This window comes from Aotus nancymaae, unplaced genomic scaffold, assembly GCF_030222135.1.
Source record: "Aotus nancymaae isolate 86718 unplaced genomic scaffold, 86718_ANA_hifiasm-v0.15.2.pri h1tg000053l, whole genome shotgun sequence".
Lineage (NCBI taxonomy): Eukaryota > Metazoa > Chordata > Mammalia > Primates > Aotidae > Aotus > Aotus nancymaae.
The window spans coordinates 5,910,234-5,924,878 of record NW_026988467.1 but is presented as its reverse complement, the minus strand read 5'-3'; the positions used below and the strand labels follow the sequence as shown (position 1 = coordinate 5,924,878).

The window sequence follows — 14,645 nt, the reverse complement described above, 5'->3', positions numbered from 1 at the left end:
TTGCATAGGTGCTACTTGTTTGAGATAGGCTTCTTTGTGCCAAGAAATGTACAGAGAATATATGGAGTGAGTAAAAGCAGTGTTCTTGACCTCAGTTCATTTATTCATTCCACAGATTTGTGTAGCTGACACAAATCTATATGATGAGCATACATACAGAACTTTCTCTGTAGAACTCTATGGAACTGTTTAGAAGGTGCTATGAGCGTTAATAAAAAAAAAAATCACACCAATGAATTACAAACCGGTATCAGTGCTCTGAGGGGGGAACACAATTCTGTGAGAAGAATTGTTCCTTATAACAAAGGAACTTGACCTAGAATGGGGCCTCTGGGGAAGCTTTTCTGAAAAAGTGATGTTTGACCTGAGATCTGAAGGAGACTTTAAATGGTCTGTGAGTGGCCGTTGGGGGCTGCAGGGAGATTATTCCTGCTCTAGTGGGAAGAAGCATGCTGGCCTGTGGTAGAAATCCCTATTTACCTAGGGGAAGTGGAAAAACTGGTGTAACTGGAAGGTTGGGGGCTGGGTGCAGGTTGGATTAGCATCGGGTGCAAGATAAGCACAAAAGAATTTAAGTGTCATAAAATGCTGTCAAAGCATTTAGAATCCCTGAGAGACTAGGTACAGTATGAATTCAGAATAGAGCAGTTTGCTACTTCTCACCAGCCTTTTCCACCTCATTGTAAACCAGCACTTTTAAAATGGTCTGTAGAAAAGAAAAAAATCCTTTCAGCCTGTGCTGTGTGTCTGGATGTAGCTGGTTAGAAAATTGGAAGTGTGTCCAAGTACAGGAGTAGCTTTGTAGCAAGGCTTTAGGATCAATTTCATCTCTGACATATATGGAGTAATCTCATAGCCACTTGGTTATGAAGCAGATTTTCAAGTCACAGATCCCCCTCAGGATGGTTTTACTGAGGAATGGTGTGTAGTGGAGCTTATAGCAACGCTGGATTTACACTACAGACTACCTCAGATTTGTTTTGATCACAGCCACCTTTCAGGGTGGCAAAGACATTGTGCCTCATCTTACTCTCAGTACATGTGCTGTGTTAGGACTTTTAGACAGATATTTCTATCTCCTGTAGAATAACTTAATTTGTCTTTAAAAAGAGATCAGCCGAGTTATCTTTAAATAGCAAATGTGCATGTATATGTCTGTTTGGCTATCTGTGGCAACAAGGCAGGACCTCTGGTTTCTATTCAGCCTGGCCCTACCCCCATCTTATTGAGAGATTATAGGCAAATCACTTTAATCTGTCTAAATTTCTCTGCTTATTAGAAAGAGGGTATCTGATTATACAGCCACTTTATGGGGCCTTGGAAAGTCTAATTAACATTTATGAAGCTATTTGAGAGTTCCATGAAACTTGCCTGGAAGGGGAAAGGTGTAATAGTGAAGATACCAGAAGTAATCATTTAAATTTTGAGCTTATACCTTTCTAATTTGGGTTGACACTGAATGAACTTAATACTTAGAATTTGTAATTTATAGGAATACATTTTAAAAATTCCTATAGGATGTCTTCTTTGAGAGGACAAAATGATCTTAGCTATCACCACTAGAGATATGGTTTAAATGTAGTTGGATTTAATTTTAATAAAATTTAGAAGTTGATATATATATTTTACTAGACTTAATTGGGGGTAGGTAAGTAACTAGTTTGAAATTAACAGTTGGTAGTCTGTTAAGATGCACTTAAAAATCGAATTAATGAGGGAGTCTGGAATCTGGTCGCTGGTAGGTTATATGTTTATTTAAAGCCACGTGGTAAGGAATGTGCATTTATTTTTCTTCGTTATTAGATGAATTTCAATCATGCACAATTTAAGCTATATCTTGTCTAACAGATGGATCTTTATTTACTTGTGGAAAAGGAATCGGTGAGATTTTTAAACAAATGACTTACAGAGAATTCTTAATGTGAAAGGAAAACGGGGGTCAGAAATGTTGTTTGACACCAAATAATGCTGCTTTCTCCCGGTGCACCTTTGAAACAAATGTTTAGCTTGTCTGTGATTGTTGGTTGTTTCATCTGCATTTGTTAGACGTCAGAGATGGTTGGCATTAATATTCCTGGCAGAAGCAGAGGCAGCTCTAGGATGTGTGAAATGCTGATCACTCACAGGGATGCGCTGCCTCTTTAATATCTTGCTTGCAGATGCATTTTCTAGCTGACCATGCTATTAAGAGCTGCCATCAATCACGCAGGCTCCCAGTTCCGGCTGTCGGAGAGGAGGGAGGACTGGAGGGGGTGGAGGGTGGCCAAGCAACGAAGGAGATAAAATTGCCGCTGGCATTGTGTGTGTGCGCGCCCGCAGCGGCGGCCGGCAGGGGCGCGCGCGGAGCGGGCTGGGCTCCAGCCCAGATTTTGCCGGCTGCCGCCGTCTATGGAAGGCTGCTCTTTCTCTCCCAGTGTCTGGGTCACCGGCATGTGGCAGTGCTGGCCCGGCCGCCCTGGCTGAAGGAGCGCGAGCCGAGTGCTGCGGCTGCGGGCAGCAGGCGCGGGCCGGAGCGGCCCCATCCCTAGCCGCGGGCGGGGCCCCGCGCGGCCACCGCCTCCCAGAGCCACCAAGCCGCTGGGACCTGTGCCCGTGCCGCCCTGCCCTGCGGTCTTCCGAGCCTCCTTTTGTTTTAGCAAGTGCACTTCACTCCCCGAGCCCCCACCTGCCCGCCCGCGCTGCCCCTTCCCGCGGGCCCGGAGTTGGCGGGGCCCTGCGCTGGAGGAGGAGGACCAGGCCCGCGGGCTCAGCTCCTGCCGCCAGCGGGCCGCAGGCAAGTGGCCGGCGGCCTCGTGCTGCGAGGGGAACGCAAGTCTCGGGCCAGAAAGTTGGACAAGTGCGGGCAGGGGGCTCTCGAGGTGGGTGCACGGAGTGTTCCAGCCGACCTTGGAAAGATGAACTCGGGTGTTCCTAAGAATGATGGTGGCTTTCCAGGAACGGGGAGTCTGTATTTGCCGAGTCCCATTGCATTTCTGTTGGGCTCACTAGTTTTTAAATAGCTCCAAACTCTGGAAATCTCAAATAAATCGAACAGAAAACAGTTTTTTTTGGGGGGGCGGGGCAGAGAAAACACTATTTTAATATACACGTATATATATGTATTTTTTTCTTGTGAAAGGAAAGCGCTTTTGAAGCTGAGTGAAGTATAATGCTGAAGTCGCTGTTTGATCAGAAACTTCATTGCTTCACTGTGAAATAAATTGAAGTTTAAAAATAAAATGAATTTGATGGACTTGATTTGAGGCTACTTAAGTGACAAATGAAATTTTCTTCTTGGACCAAACTACTGTTATTTTGCCTGAGTGGCGCTAAAATGCGGAGATAGTCTCGTAGAAGATTGTTTTTCGTTTAAATTGTTAAAAGAATTTTTTGGTGTGAGGTGCTGTCTTCCTTGTTTCTCTTCTCTTGTTTACTCAACTCTTGTTTTCTGAAACTATAGAGAGACCTGCTTGACCGCTTTTTGTTTGCTGAGAAAGAAACTCCTGTAATAGGTTACTTTGTTTTACTCGCAGCCTTTAAGCTTCCCTGGCGCACATGTGCCCCGCGCTCTGTGGGCATTGTTTGGCTGGAGGCCACTCAGCCGCACGGAAAATCTAAAAAATGGTCTGTGAATGAACACGGGTGTCTACAAAGGAATTTCATTTTCCCTTTAAGATTGAGACGCTGAGTAAAAGTTGAAAACAGATTTAACAAAGTCCTTACAATTCTGTGCCAAAATTAATGTTTTGAGTTCTGGCTTTTCCCCCACCCTCTTTCTGGAAACTCCAAATTTAAGGTAGACATGATTTGATACCTTACAGATGGGAGCAATATCCCATGTGAGCACGTTGATCTGTGGGCAATTATTTCCAGAAGCACAACCTACTCTACATTTTTATGCGTGTGTTAGATTTGGGCTCTAAGAGGCAGTTAGCTTTCTGAATATTTACATTGCGTAGTAAATTACACAAGGCAGATTTTTAGATGCTTAACAGCAATTTCACAATAGTGTGGGGGCAGCAGATTTGAGCGTGTATTTTTTTTTTTCTAACTGTAATTTAGTAGTGTTTAAACTATTTTATAAAGATCCCTGGGACTAGTGAAAGATGGTTTTTCAGTCCAGAGCACTTGAGCGCTCATTGTACTCTGGTTTGGGCTGGCGCTTGGCAGGCTGCACTTGAAATGTTATTTGATCTGGTTGCATGATAGAATTGAACAAGATTACACTTTTTCCCTCCCCGTGGCTGTTGAAAGCAATGCATCAGCGAGAAGTGTTCAATAACATATTTAAAGACTTAACCCACATTCATTCACTCTAAGGTTTCCAGAAAAAGGCCGTTTAGATTTTTGTCTTGTTTTGTGGTTTTTGCATTTATGAATTGAGGCAAGAGCTGACGTAATGTAGCTGTACCACTTCCTTTGTGTGTGTGTTTTTATAGCCTATAGGATATGTTCCAATCTACATGGTTGTGATTATTTCTGAAATGCCTGAGAGAGTGAAAGAGTGGGGGTGGGGGGAGAGAGAGTGAGTGAGTGTGTGTGTGTGTGTGTGTGTTTATTCCCCTCACCCCCATCCCAGTACTTTCAGCTATATTGCAATTTATTTTTTTACATTGTAGGTTAGGGAAGGGAAGACTGTGATGGTAAACCCCGTCGACTTGTCAGTAAGGTTCAGTGAATTGTCTGTGTGTGATGCAGACTAGCTTTTCATTTTAATTAGTGCAACTGTGTACAGCTGTTAGGTCAGAATGCATTGGCTGCTCCTGCAGGGTAGTTTTATCTTACACTGGAGGTTTTATGGTCTTGCTGGCTGTGTTTCTTACCCTCGCTCCCATGCCATGGTGCTTGCTTTTAAGCTAGTGATAGAACAAGACAAGCTTTTGTTTACTTATTTAATAGTTTACTTGTGAGTGATTTATTTTTGGTTCTGAGGAAATTGGTAAACCATGTAACTTATTAGTAGGTGTTATATTTACCATGCTTTCCAAGGTCAAAGGGTTTTGCTTGCTATTGTGTGGTCTGAGAAGCCGATGGAGCCATCCATTTTATAATGACATAGGAAGCCAATGTTTTGTGTCAAAATGGACAATAAAAAGTGGGTTCTTTGTTTGCTAGTCTAGGATTAGTTTGTAAAACTGAAACAGAAATAAATGTTTGCATCATTGGAGATAAGGTGGCTAGAATGTTTCCCCCTCGTCTCTTACCTCTTGTTACATTGTACAAAAGGACCTGAACAAGCCATTGAGCAACAGCAGTTTGGCCATGGACTAGGTGATAAATAGAAGCTTTTAGAAATGTCTGCTCAGGGGCATGTATGGCCAACTTTATACTTCATAGTATCATTGGTTTCAAATTATTAGAAAGCATTTATGAGTAGATTTGAGTTTTGAATATAGGCATGTAACAAAGTTAGGCTTTTCAGGCTGTAAAATAGTAATGTGACTGACATGGGTTCTCAGTGGTCTGGTCTCTTTACTGTATGCTTTCCTTTTGAGGAGACACTACTGTCTAGAGCTGTTATTCACTGCATTTTTAAAAAGGAGCAAAAGTCATAGAAACAAACTTGATTGAAGTCTGTTTATAACTAAAGCTTATGTTATAAATGTGGTACCTTTTTCAGAGGCCTCGGTTTGCTGATAAAAGATGGGGGCTGAGGGTTGTTAGGGGGTGAGATCTTGTGGGTGTGGTTGGGTAGAAAGAGAGCTTGTCTCAGACTAAGATATTTTTTAATTCATTGGAGAAATTGGTCCATCTTCAGACAACCTAGAATGAAGCAATAGACTGCAATATTTTCTAGAAAACGTGATAATTTCATTGTAACTTATGTAGAAAATGTTTTCTCTATTTAAAAGAAATTAAAACATTTAGATTGGCAGCAGACTGCTGAATCCAAGGAAAATGGAGGGAAAAGTATTCTATATCCAGTTCAAACAGGTTATATCACAAGTTCATTTGTAAGTCTTTTTTCAGACCACGTTATCCAATTCCGAATATTAGTGATGATTGGGGTCTTAGACTTGTCCTCTAAAATCTAATTAATCCATGAAATAGTTGACATACTTAAACATTTGTAATAAAAAAACAACGTTGATGCTTAGTGAGTAGGAATATTAGCATAATTTTACTCAATTTTAAATGTATCATGGAACTCTGGTATAATTCATTAATTTCTTCAGTAATGGTAAATAGCGAGGCTGTCTTAGTTTGAGTTCTATTCCTAGTTTTGCCACTTACTCACTGTGACACCTGGGGTGAGTTTTTTTTAGCCTCTGTGACTGTTTTCTCATACCAGAAAATAATGCGTCTGCCTAGTGGGTATATGAAATGCTTAGAACCATGTTTAGCATGGGAAAATAGTGAATATTGAATATAGTGAGCACTAATTATATACTAGGTACTATTTTAGTTGCTGAAGATAAGATGAAGCCTCTGTTCTCATAGCATTTATTTTCCAGTGGAGGAAGACAAGACAAATAAAAATGAGCATGATGATTTGTGAAACTTGCAAAGATAATTTCTGAGCATGTCAGTGAGCCATGATTGCACCACTGCACTCCAGCCTGAGCAACAGAGCAAGACCCTGTCTCACTGAGGGGGTGGGAAGTAGAAAACATTTAATTTTAGAGTATTAATCAGAAGCTGCTTGTTAAGATACTAAGAGTATGATGGGTAAGTATGGGAGACCATTATAAAAGTAAAGTGTTGAGGCGAGGTGCAGTGGCTCACGTCTGTAATCCCAGCATTTTGAGAGGCTATATTGGGAAGATATACTTCTCTCTTGAGTCCAGAAGTTCAAGACTAGCCTGGGTAACATAGCAAGATCCTGTCTCTATCTATTAAATAAAATAAAAATAGTAAAAGTAAGGTGTTTATGCTGTTAATTATTTGAAATAATCACTTGTTCTGAAGCTGGACAATTAGATTGTTTCTCATATCTTGTTTTCCACAAGATGAATGAGCTTTTGTAGTTGTAGTTTTAAGAAAGGTCCATTTATATGTGACTGGTGGGCTTCGAAGGAATAAAAAAGTGTGAATATACTGTGCATTTGAAAAATTGCTTAAGTCAAAAGCCTCCAGATGGTGTGTGCTGCTGTGTTCACAGCTGTATTTACCAGTAGCTCACCACATTATCTACCAATAATTTAAAAATAGCTGGGTAGAAACAGTAGTGTATTCAGGTCTTTTCTGGTTTTGAACATCAACAGCAGTAGCAACTTTACTTGTGTGCTTAGCATGGGAAAATAGGAATATTGAATATAGTGAGCACTAATTATATACTAGATACTACATATAAAGAGTAATAAAATGACAGTGGAAGTACCTACTTCTGCATGTTCTTGAGGATTTCTCAGTTGGGCCAGTTTATATTGTACACAAACAACCCGAGTTTTATCTACAGAAGCAGAGAACCAAGTTTTTTTTAGTGTGGCTGTCTCTCAGGAATGTGGCTGGAGAAATTCTGTTGCTCTATCACTTAAAGATGTTTTTGTTGTTTTACCCACCAACTTTATTATTTTAAACATTTTTTAAAATGTTAAATATAGGCTGCTCTGCCTGTGGAGTAGCCATTCTTTATTCCTTTACTTTTTTTTTTTTGAGACGGAGTCTCGCTCTGTCGCCAGGCTGGAGTGGAGTGGAGTGACGCAATCTTGGCTCACCACAACCTCTGACTCCCTAGTTCAAGCGATTCTCCTGTCTCAGGCTCTCAAGTAGCTGGGATTCCAGGCATGTGCCATCACACCTAGCTAATTTTTGTATTTTTTGTAGAGATGGAGTTTCACCATATTGGCCAGGATGGTCTCCATCTCCTGACCTTATGATCCGCCCGCCTTGGCCTCCCAAAGTGCTGGGATTACAGGTGTGAGCTACTGTGTCCTGCCTATATCACATTTTCTTTACCCAGTCCACCACTGGTAGGTACCTAGGTTGATTCCAGTAGTGCTGCAGTGAACATATGAGTGCATGTGTCTTTTTGGTAGAACGATTTAATTTCTTTTGCATATATACCTGGTAGTGGGATTGCTGGTTTGCATGACAGTTCTAAGTTTTTTGAGAAATCTCCAAACTGCTTTGCACAGTGGCTGAACTAATTTACATTCCCACCAACAGTGTATAACTGTTCCCTTTTATCCACAGCCTCACTAGTGTCTTGTTTTTTGGCTTTTTAATAATAGCCATTCTGACTGGCGTGAGATGGTATTTCATTGTCGATTTGATTTGCATCTCTCTGATGATGATTAGTGATGTTGAACATTTTATCTTATTTGTTAGCCACTTACTTGTATGTCTTCTTTTGAAAAGTGTCTGTTACTGCCTTTTGCTTACTTTGTAATGGGGTTCTTTTTTGCTTGTTGAATTGTTAAAGTTCGTTATAGATTCTGGGTATTAGACCTTTGTCAGATGCATGATATACAAATATTTTCTCCTATTTCATAGGCTGTTTACTTTGTTGACAATTTTATTTATTTATTTTTTTTTTTGAGATGGAGTCTCACCCCATTACCCAGGCTAAGTGCAGTGGTTCGATCTCAGCTCACTGCAACCTCCGCCTCCCAGGTTCAAGCGATTCTCCTGCTTTAGCCTCCTGAGTAGCTGTGATTACAGGCACCCACCACCATGCCTGGCTAATTGTTTTTTTTTTTTTTTTTTTTTTTAGTAGAGATGGCGTTTCATCATGTTGGTTAGGCAGGTTTCAAACTCCTGACCTTAGGTAATCTGCCCGCCTGGGCTTTCCAAAGTGCCAGGATTACAGTCATGAGCTACCATGCCCTGCCTTTGTTGATAGTTTCTTTTGCTGTGCAGAAGCTCTTTAGTTTAATTAGGTCCCAGTTGTCAATTTTTTGTTTTTATTGCAATTGCTTTTGAAGACTGAGACATAAATTATTTCCCAAAGCCAAGGGTCAGAATAGTGTTTTTTAAGTTTTCTTATAGGATTTTTACAGTGTGTGGTCCTACATTTAAATCTTTAATCCGCCTTGAGTTAATGTTTGTATATGGTAAAAGGTAGGGGTCCAGTTTCACTCTTCTGCGTATGGCTAGCCAGCTATGCCAGCACCATTTATTGAATAGGCAGTCCTTTACCCATTGTTTGTTTTTGTCAGCATTGTCAAAGATCAGATGGTTGTAGGTGTATGGCTTTATTTCTGAGTTCTGTATTCTGTTTTTGTGATAGTACCATCCTATTTTGGTTACTGTAGCCTTAGTATAGTTTGAAGTCCAGTAATGTGATGCCACCAGCTTTTTTTTTTTTTTTTTTTTTGCTTAGGATTTCTTTGGCTCTTCGGGTTCTTTTTTGATTCCATATGAATTTGATAATTACTTTCTTTAATTCTGTGAAAAATGACATTAGTAGTTTAATAGGAATAGCATTAAATATGTAGATTGCTAAGGAAAATGTGGTCATTTTAATGATACTGATTCTTCCAATCTATGAGCTTCAAATGTTGTTTTTCCATTTGTGTCATCTGTCATTTCTTTTTTTTTTTTTTTGAGACAGAGTTTTGCTCTCACCCAGGCTGTAGTGCAGTGACGTGATCTTGGCTCACTGCAACCACCACCTCCTGGGTTCAAGTGATTCTCCTGCCTCAGCCTCCCGAGTAGTTGGAACTGCAGGTGTGTGCCAGCATGCCCAGCTAATTTTTATATTTTTAGTAGAGTTGGGGTTTCACCATATTGGTCAGGCTGGTCTTAAACTCCTGACCTCATGATCCACCCACCTCGGCCTCCCAAAGTGCTGGGATTACAGGCGTGAGACCCACTCCTGGCCCATCTGTCATTTCTTCTAGCAGTGTGTTCTAGTTCTCTTTGCAGAGATCTTTTACTTCCTTGGTTAGATGTATTCCTAGTTGTTTTACTTCTTTATGGCTATTATAAATAGGATTGCATTCTTGATTGACTCTCAGCTTGAACATTATTGGGGTATAGACTTGCTGCTGAGTTTCATACATTGACTTTGTATCCTGAAACTTTACTGAAGCTGTTTATTGTACCAGGAGTCTTTTGATGGAGTCTTTCGGCTTTCTAGGTATAGAATCATATTGTCAGTGAAGAGCAATACTTTGACGACTACTTTTCCTGTTTGGATGCCCTTTTATTTCTTTCTGTTGCCTGATTGCTCTGGCTAGGACTTCCTGGATCTTTGAATGGAAAAGGAGAACTAAAAGTGCTGGAAAATGTAAGGATTAAAGCATTCTGACCTTTGGGAAAAAAAACCAAAAAACTAGTATTCTTCAGTTTTGCTAACAGGCCTAACGCTTAAGCAGTTATTATTAGATAAGTAGTATTTTATTTTATATGGTAGATTAAAACATTAAAATACTTAAAACAATTATTTATTAAATCAGTAGACTAGTTTTTAGAATGATTTTGGGTTTACAGAAAAACTGAGTAGAGAGTACAGAGTTCCTGTGTTCCCCCAACCCCCAGTTTCCCCTATTAACATCTTGAATTAGTTTGGTACATTGTTACTGTTGATAAGCCAATATTGATACATGATTTATAATTAAAGTCTATAGTGTACATTAAGGTTCACTCTTGGTGTTGTACATTCCATGGGTGAAATGTTTGATGACATGTATCTACCATTATAGTATCATATAGAAGAATTTTTACTGCTCTGAACATACCCTATGTTCTCCCTATTCATCCCTCCCTCTCTGTCCCCAAGCCCCTGTCAACCACTCATCTTTGTTAATATCTCCATAGGTTTTGTTTTCCAGTTGTCATATAATTGTACTCATACAGTATGTAGTCTTTTCAGATTGGTTTATTTCTCTTAGCAAAATGTACTTAAGGTTTCTCTAGGTCTCTGTGAGCATATAGGTCACAACTTTTTATCACTGATAATATTCCATCATGTAGATGTACTAAGTATTTATCCACTCACCTTCTGAAGGAAATCTGGATTGCTTCCAGGTTTTGGCAATTATGAATAAAGCTGCTTTCAACATCTGTTTTTTTTTGTGGTGAGATAAGTTTTCAACTCCTTTGAGTAAATGCCAAAATGTGTTATTTCTATATTGCATGATAAGAGTATGTTTAGTTTTGTAAGAAACTGCCATACTGTCTTCCATGGTGTCTCTTTCATTTTGCATTTACACAAGCAATGAGAGTTTCTGTTGCTCCACATACTTGCTAGCATTTGGTGTTGTCAGTGTAGTGGACTTGCTATTGAATTTTTTTTTCATATAACTGCTCATTTCCGATGCCAGCTCTGTTAACAGTTTTTATTTTGTCTACTCTTTGTCATGGAGCAGGAGAAACGAGGACTATAAATCTTATGTATTACATGTGCCTCATTCTCTGTCTTGTAAGGGGAAAGCATAAAGTTTAGATTTAAAATAAATAATACAAGCTAATTAAATTTTTAAATGGGCATGATTCTAGCAATGATAGGTTAGGGTTCATGTAAAATATGCTACAGTAAGCCCTTTGTATTCTTGGTTTCTGTGTCCATGGATTTAATCAACTATGGAGCAAAAATGTTAAAAATATTAGCCGGGTGTGGTGGCAGGTGCCTGTAGTCCCAGCTCCTCAGGAGGCTAGGGAAGGAGAATCATTTGAACTGGGAGACAGAAGTTGTAGTGAGCCAAGATCACACCACTGCACTCCAGCCTGAGTGACAGAGTGAGACTCCATCTCAAAAAAAAAAAAAAAAAAGTATACAGGAGAATATGAGTAGGTTATATGCAAATTCTATACCATTTTATATAAAGGACTTGAGTATCTGGGTATTGGTGAGTATCTGGGTATTGGTATCTCTGAAGGTTCTGGAACCAATTCCTCTTGAATACCAAGGGCTGACTATAGTATTAATTTGATAGTGGTTCCATGTAAGTGTTCTTTCCCCTCAGTTTCCCTGTGTTCTTCATTTTTAAAAACATTTCATTTTATAAAAGAGGAATACTTTTCAATTTTAGAAATAAACCCATTCTGGGAGAGAGATCCAAGATGGCTGACCACTAGCAGCTCGGGAGAGTAGCTCCTAGTGAAAGTGCAGAGAACAAGAGGATGCCACAGTTTCAGACAAATTTTTGTTGCTCACGGACCAGGAGATTCCCAGCGGAGTAGCCCCACGGGTCGCTAGAGCGACTCTTGTGGCCGGCGCAGCGGTTTTGCTGGTGCCTCAGTGCAGTTCTTGGCGCAGAGTGAGCGGGACTGGGTCCCCTTTTGGCCAATTCCCGGGCAGAAAAGCACCATCAATCTTAACAACGCTGTTTTGGCCGGTGCACTGGATTGCTCAGATTTCGGCGCTGGGAATCAACAAGTTGGACGTCCACCCAGAAACCTAATTTGAAAGTCGGAAATCACAAAGACGACAGGCGGATAAATTTACAATGATGGGAAGAAACCAGCGTAAAAAGGCTGAGAATACCCAAAATCAGAATGCCTCTCCCTCTACAGGTGATCACAGTTCCTCATCAGCAACGGAACAAGCCCTGATGGAGAACAAGTGCGTTCCATTAACAGAAGTAGACTTCAGAAGGTGGATGATAAGAAACTTCTGTGAATTAAAAGAACTTGCTCTAACCCAATGCAAAGAAACTAAGAACTTTGAAAAAAGGTTTGATGAAATGCTAATGAGAATAGACAATTTGGAGAGGAATGTACGTGAATTAATCGAGCTGAAAAGCACGAGAACTTCGCGAAGAATGCACAAGTTTTAACAGTCGAATTGATCAAGCAGAAAAAAGGATATCAGAGTTTGAAGACGAACTTAACGAAATAAAACGAGAAGTCAAGATTAGAGAAAAAAGGATAAAAAAGAATAAGCAAAGTCTCCAAGAAATACGGGACTATGCGAAAAGACCTAATCTACGTTTGATAGGTGTACCTGAATGTGATGAAGAGAATGAATCCAAGTTGGAAAATACTCTTCAGGAGATTATTCAGGAAAACTTTCCCAACCTAGTAAGACAGGACAATATTCAACTCCAGGTAATACAGAGAACACCACAAAGATATTCCTCAAGAAGACCAACCCCAAGGCACATAATCATCAGATTCACTAGGGTTGAAATGAAGGAGAAAATACTAAGAGCAGCCAGAGAGAAAGGTCAGGTTACCCACAAAGGGAAGCCTATCAGACTTAACAGCAGATCTCTCAGCAGAAACCCTACAAGCCAGAAAAGAGTAGGGGCCAATATTCTACATCCTTAAAGAAAAGAACTTTCAACCCAGAATTTCATATCCAGCCAAATTCTTCAAAAGCGAAGGAAAAATAAAATCTTTTGCAAACAAGCAAGTACTTAGAGATTTTACCATCACCAGGCCTGCTTTGCAGAAGCTTTGAAAGAAGCACTACACATACAAACGAACAACCAGTCAGCCTTTCCAAAAATATATCCAGCTAGCATCAAATGGCAGTATTAAACTCTATATATTATTAACTGGATAAAAAGTCAAAACCCATCGGTACGCTGTATCCAGACCCATCTCACATGCAACGATACACAAAGACTCAAAGGGACAGAGGAAGATTTACCAACCAAATGGAGAGCAAACATAAATAAATAAATAAAAAGCAGGAGTTGCAATTCTCACCTCTGATATAATAGACCTTAAAGCAACAAAGATCAAAAGAGGAAAAAAAGGACATTACATAATGGTGAAAGGATCAATGCAACAAGAAGAGCTAACGATCCTATATATCCACACACCCAATACAGGAGCACCCAGATACGTAAGACAAGTTCTTAATGACTTATAAAGAGACTTAGCCTCCCACACGATAATAGTGGGAGACTGTAACATCACATTGTCAATATTAGACTGATCAACGAGATAGAAAATTAACAAGGATATCCAGGACTTGAACTCAGACCCGGAACAAGTAAACTTAATAAACATTTATAGAACTCTCCACTTCAAATACACAAAACACACATTCTTATCAGTACCATATCACACCTATTCCAAAAGTGACTACATAATTAGAAGTAAATCACTCCTCAGTAACTGCATAGCATTTCATAGGTTTAAATGAAATATTGGTTGGCTGCTTGTTTGTTATTTTCTTCCCTTATTCCTTCCTGTCTCCATTGTTAAGCACAATTATTGGCATAAAAGATGTTTTCAATTCCCATTTTTAGACTACATTCTAGCCTGGGCAATAAAGCAATATTCCCGTTCTCTCTCCCTCTTTCTCTTCCTTTTTCTTCCTCTTCTTCATTCTTTTTTTTTCTTTCTCTCTTTCTTTAAAAAAAAAAAGAAAAAGAAATAATCCCATTCTGCTAAGGTCCTTATTTGCTAGATCTGTGTAGAGTTCAATGTTTGTATTATTTTCTTTATGTATTGAGGACCACTTTAATGTTCAAGGAACTCAAATGCAGAAGATTTGATCCTGTCCGTGGAGTTTGTAATATATCCAGTAATAATTGCAGCAGTGCATATTCAAAGGCTTACTATGCAGCAGACACTGTGCACTTATTAGAAGAGGTTAGAAGTACTTCCAGGGTAAGCTAAGTTAGAGCATTTGACTCTGCATTTATTCAGTACTAGCTGCTTGTTGGAACTTAACATCAACCTAATTGTGGCATTTAAGTACCTAGTGCCTTGGTCGTGAAGATGATTTGGATAGGCGCTCCTGATGGTTATGCAGTTCATTAATTCTTGTTACGGGTTCTTTATTTTTATGAGGGACTTCTTTGAGTATTGATGTAATAGGA

General features: G+C 39.7%; 1 protein-coding gene across 6 annotated transcripts in view; it reads left to right on the top strand.

Annotated features, from left to right (window-relative positions):
- RERE (arginine-glutamic acid dipeptide repeats) overlaps positions 1–14,645 on the top strand; it is a 469,898-nt gene that overhangs the window by 112,582 nt on the left and 342,671 nt on the right. For 2 of the 6 annotated variants that reach the window (XM_012473625.2, XM_012473621.2), the window contains exon 1: positions 2,792–2,858. The exons of the other annotated variants lie outside the window; for them this stretch is intronic. The gene's annotated coding sequence lies outside the window, so the exon portion shown is untranslated. Of the gene's footprint in view, positions 1–2,791; positions 2,859–14,645 lie in introns of those variants that run through there. 6 annotated transcript variants of the gene reach the window in all.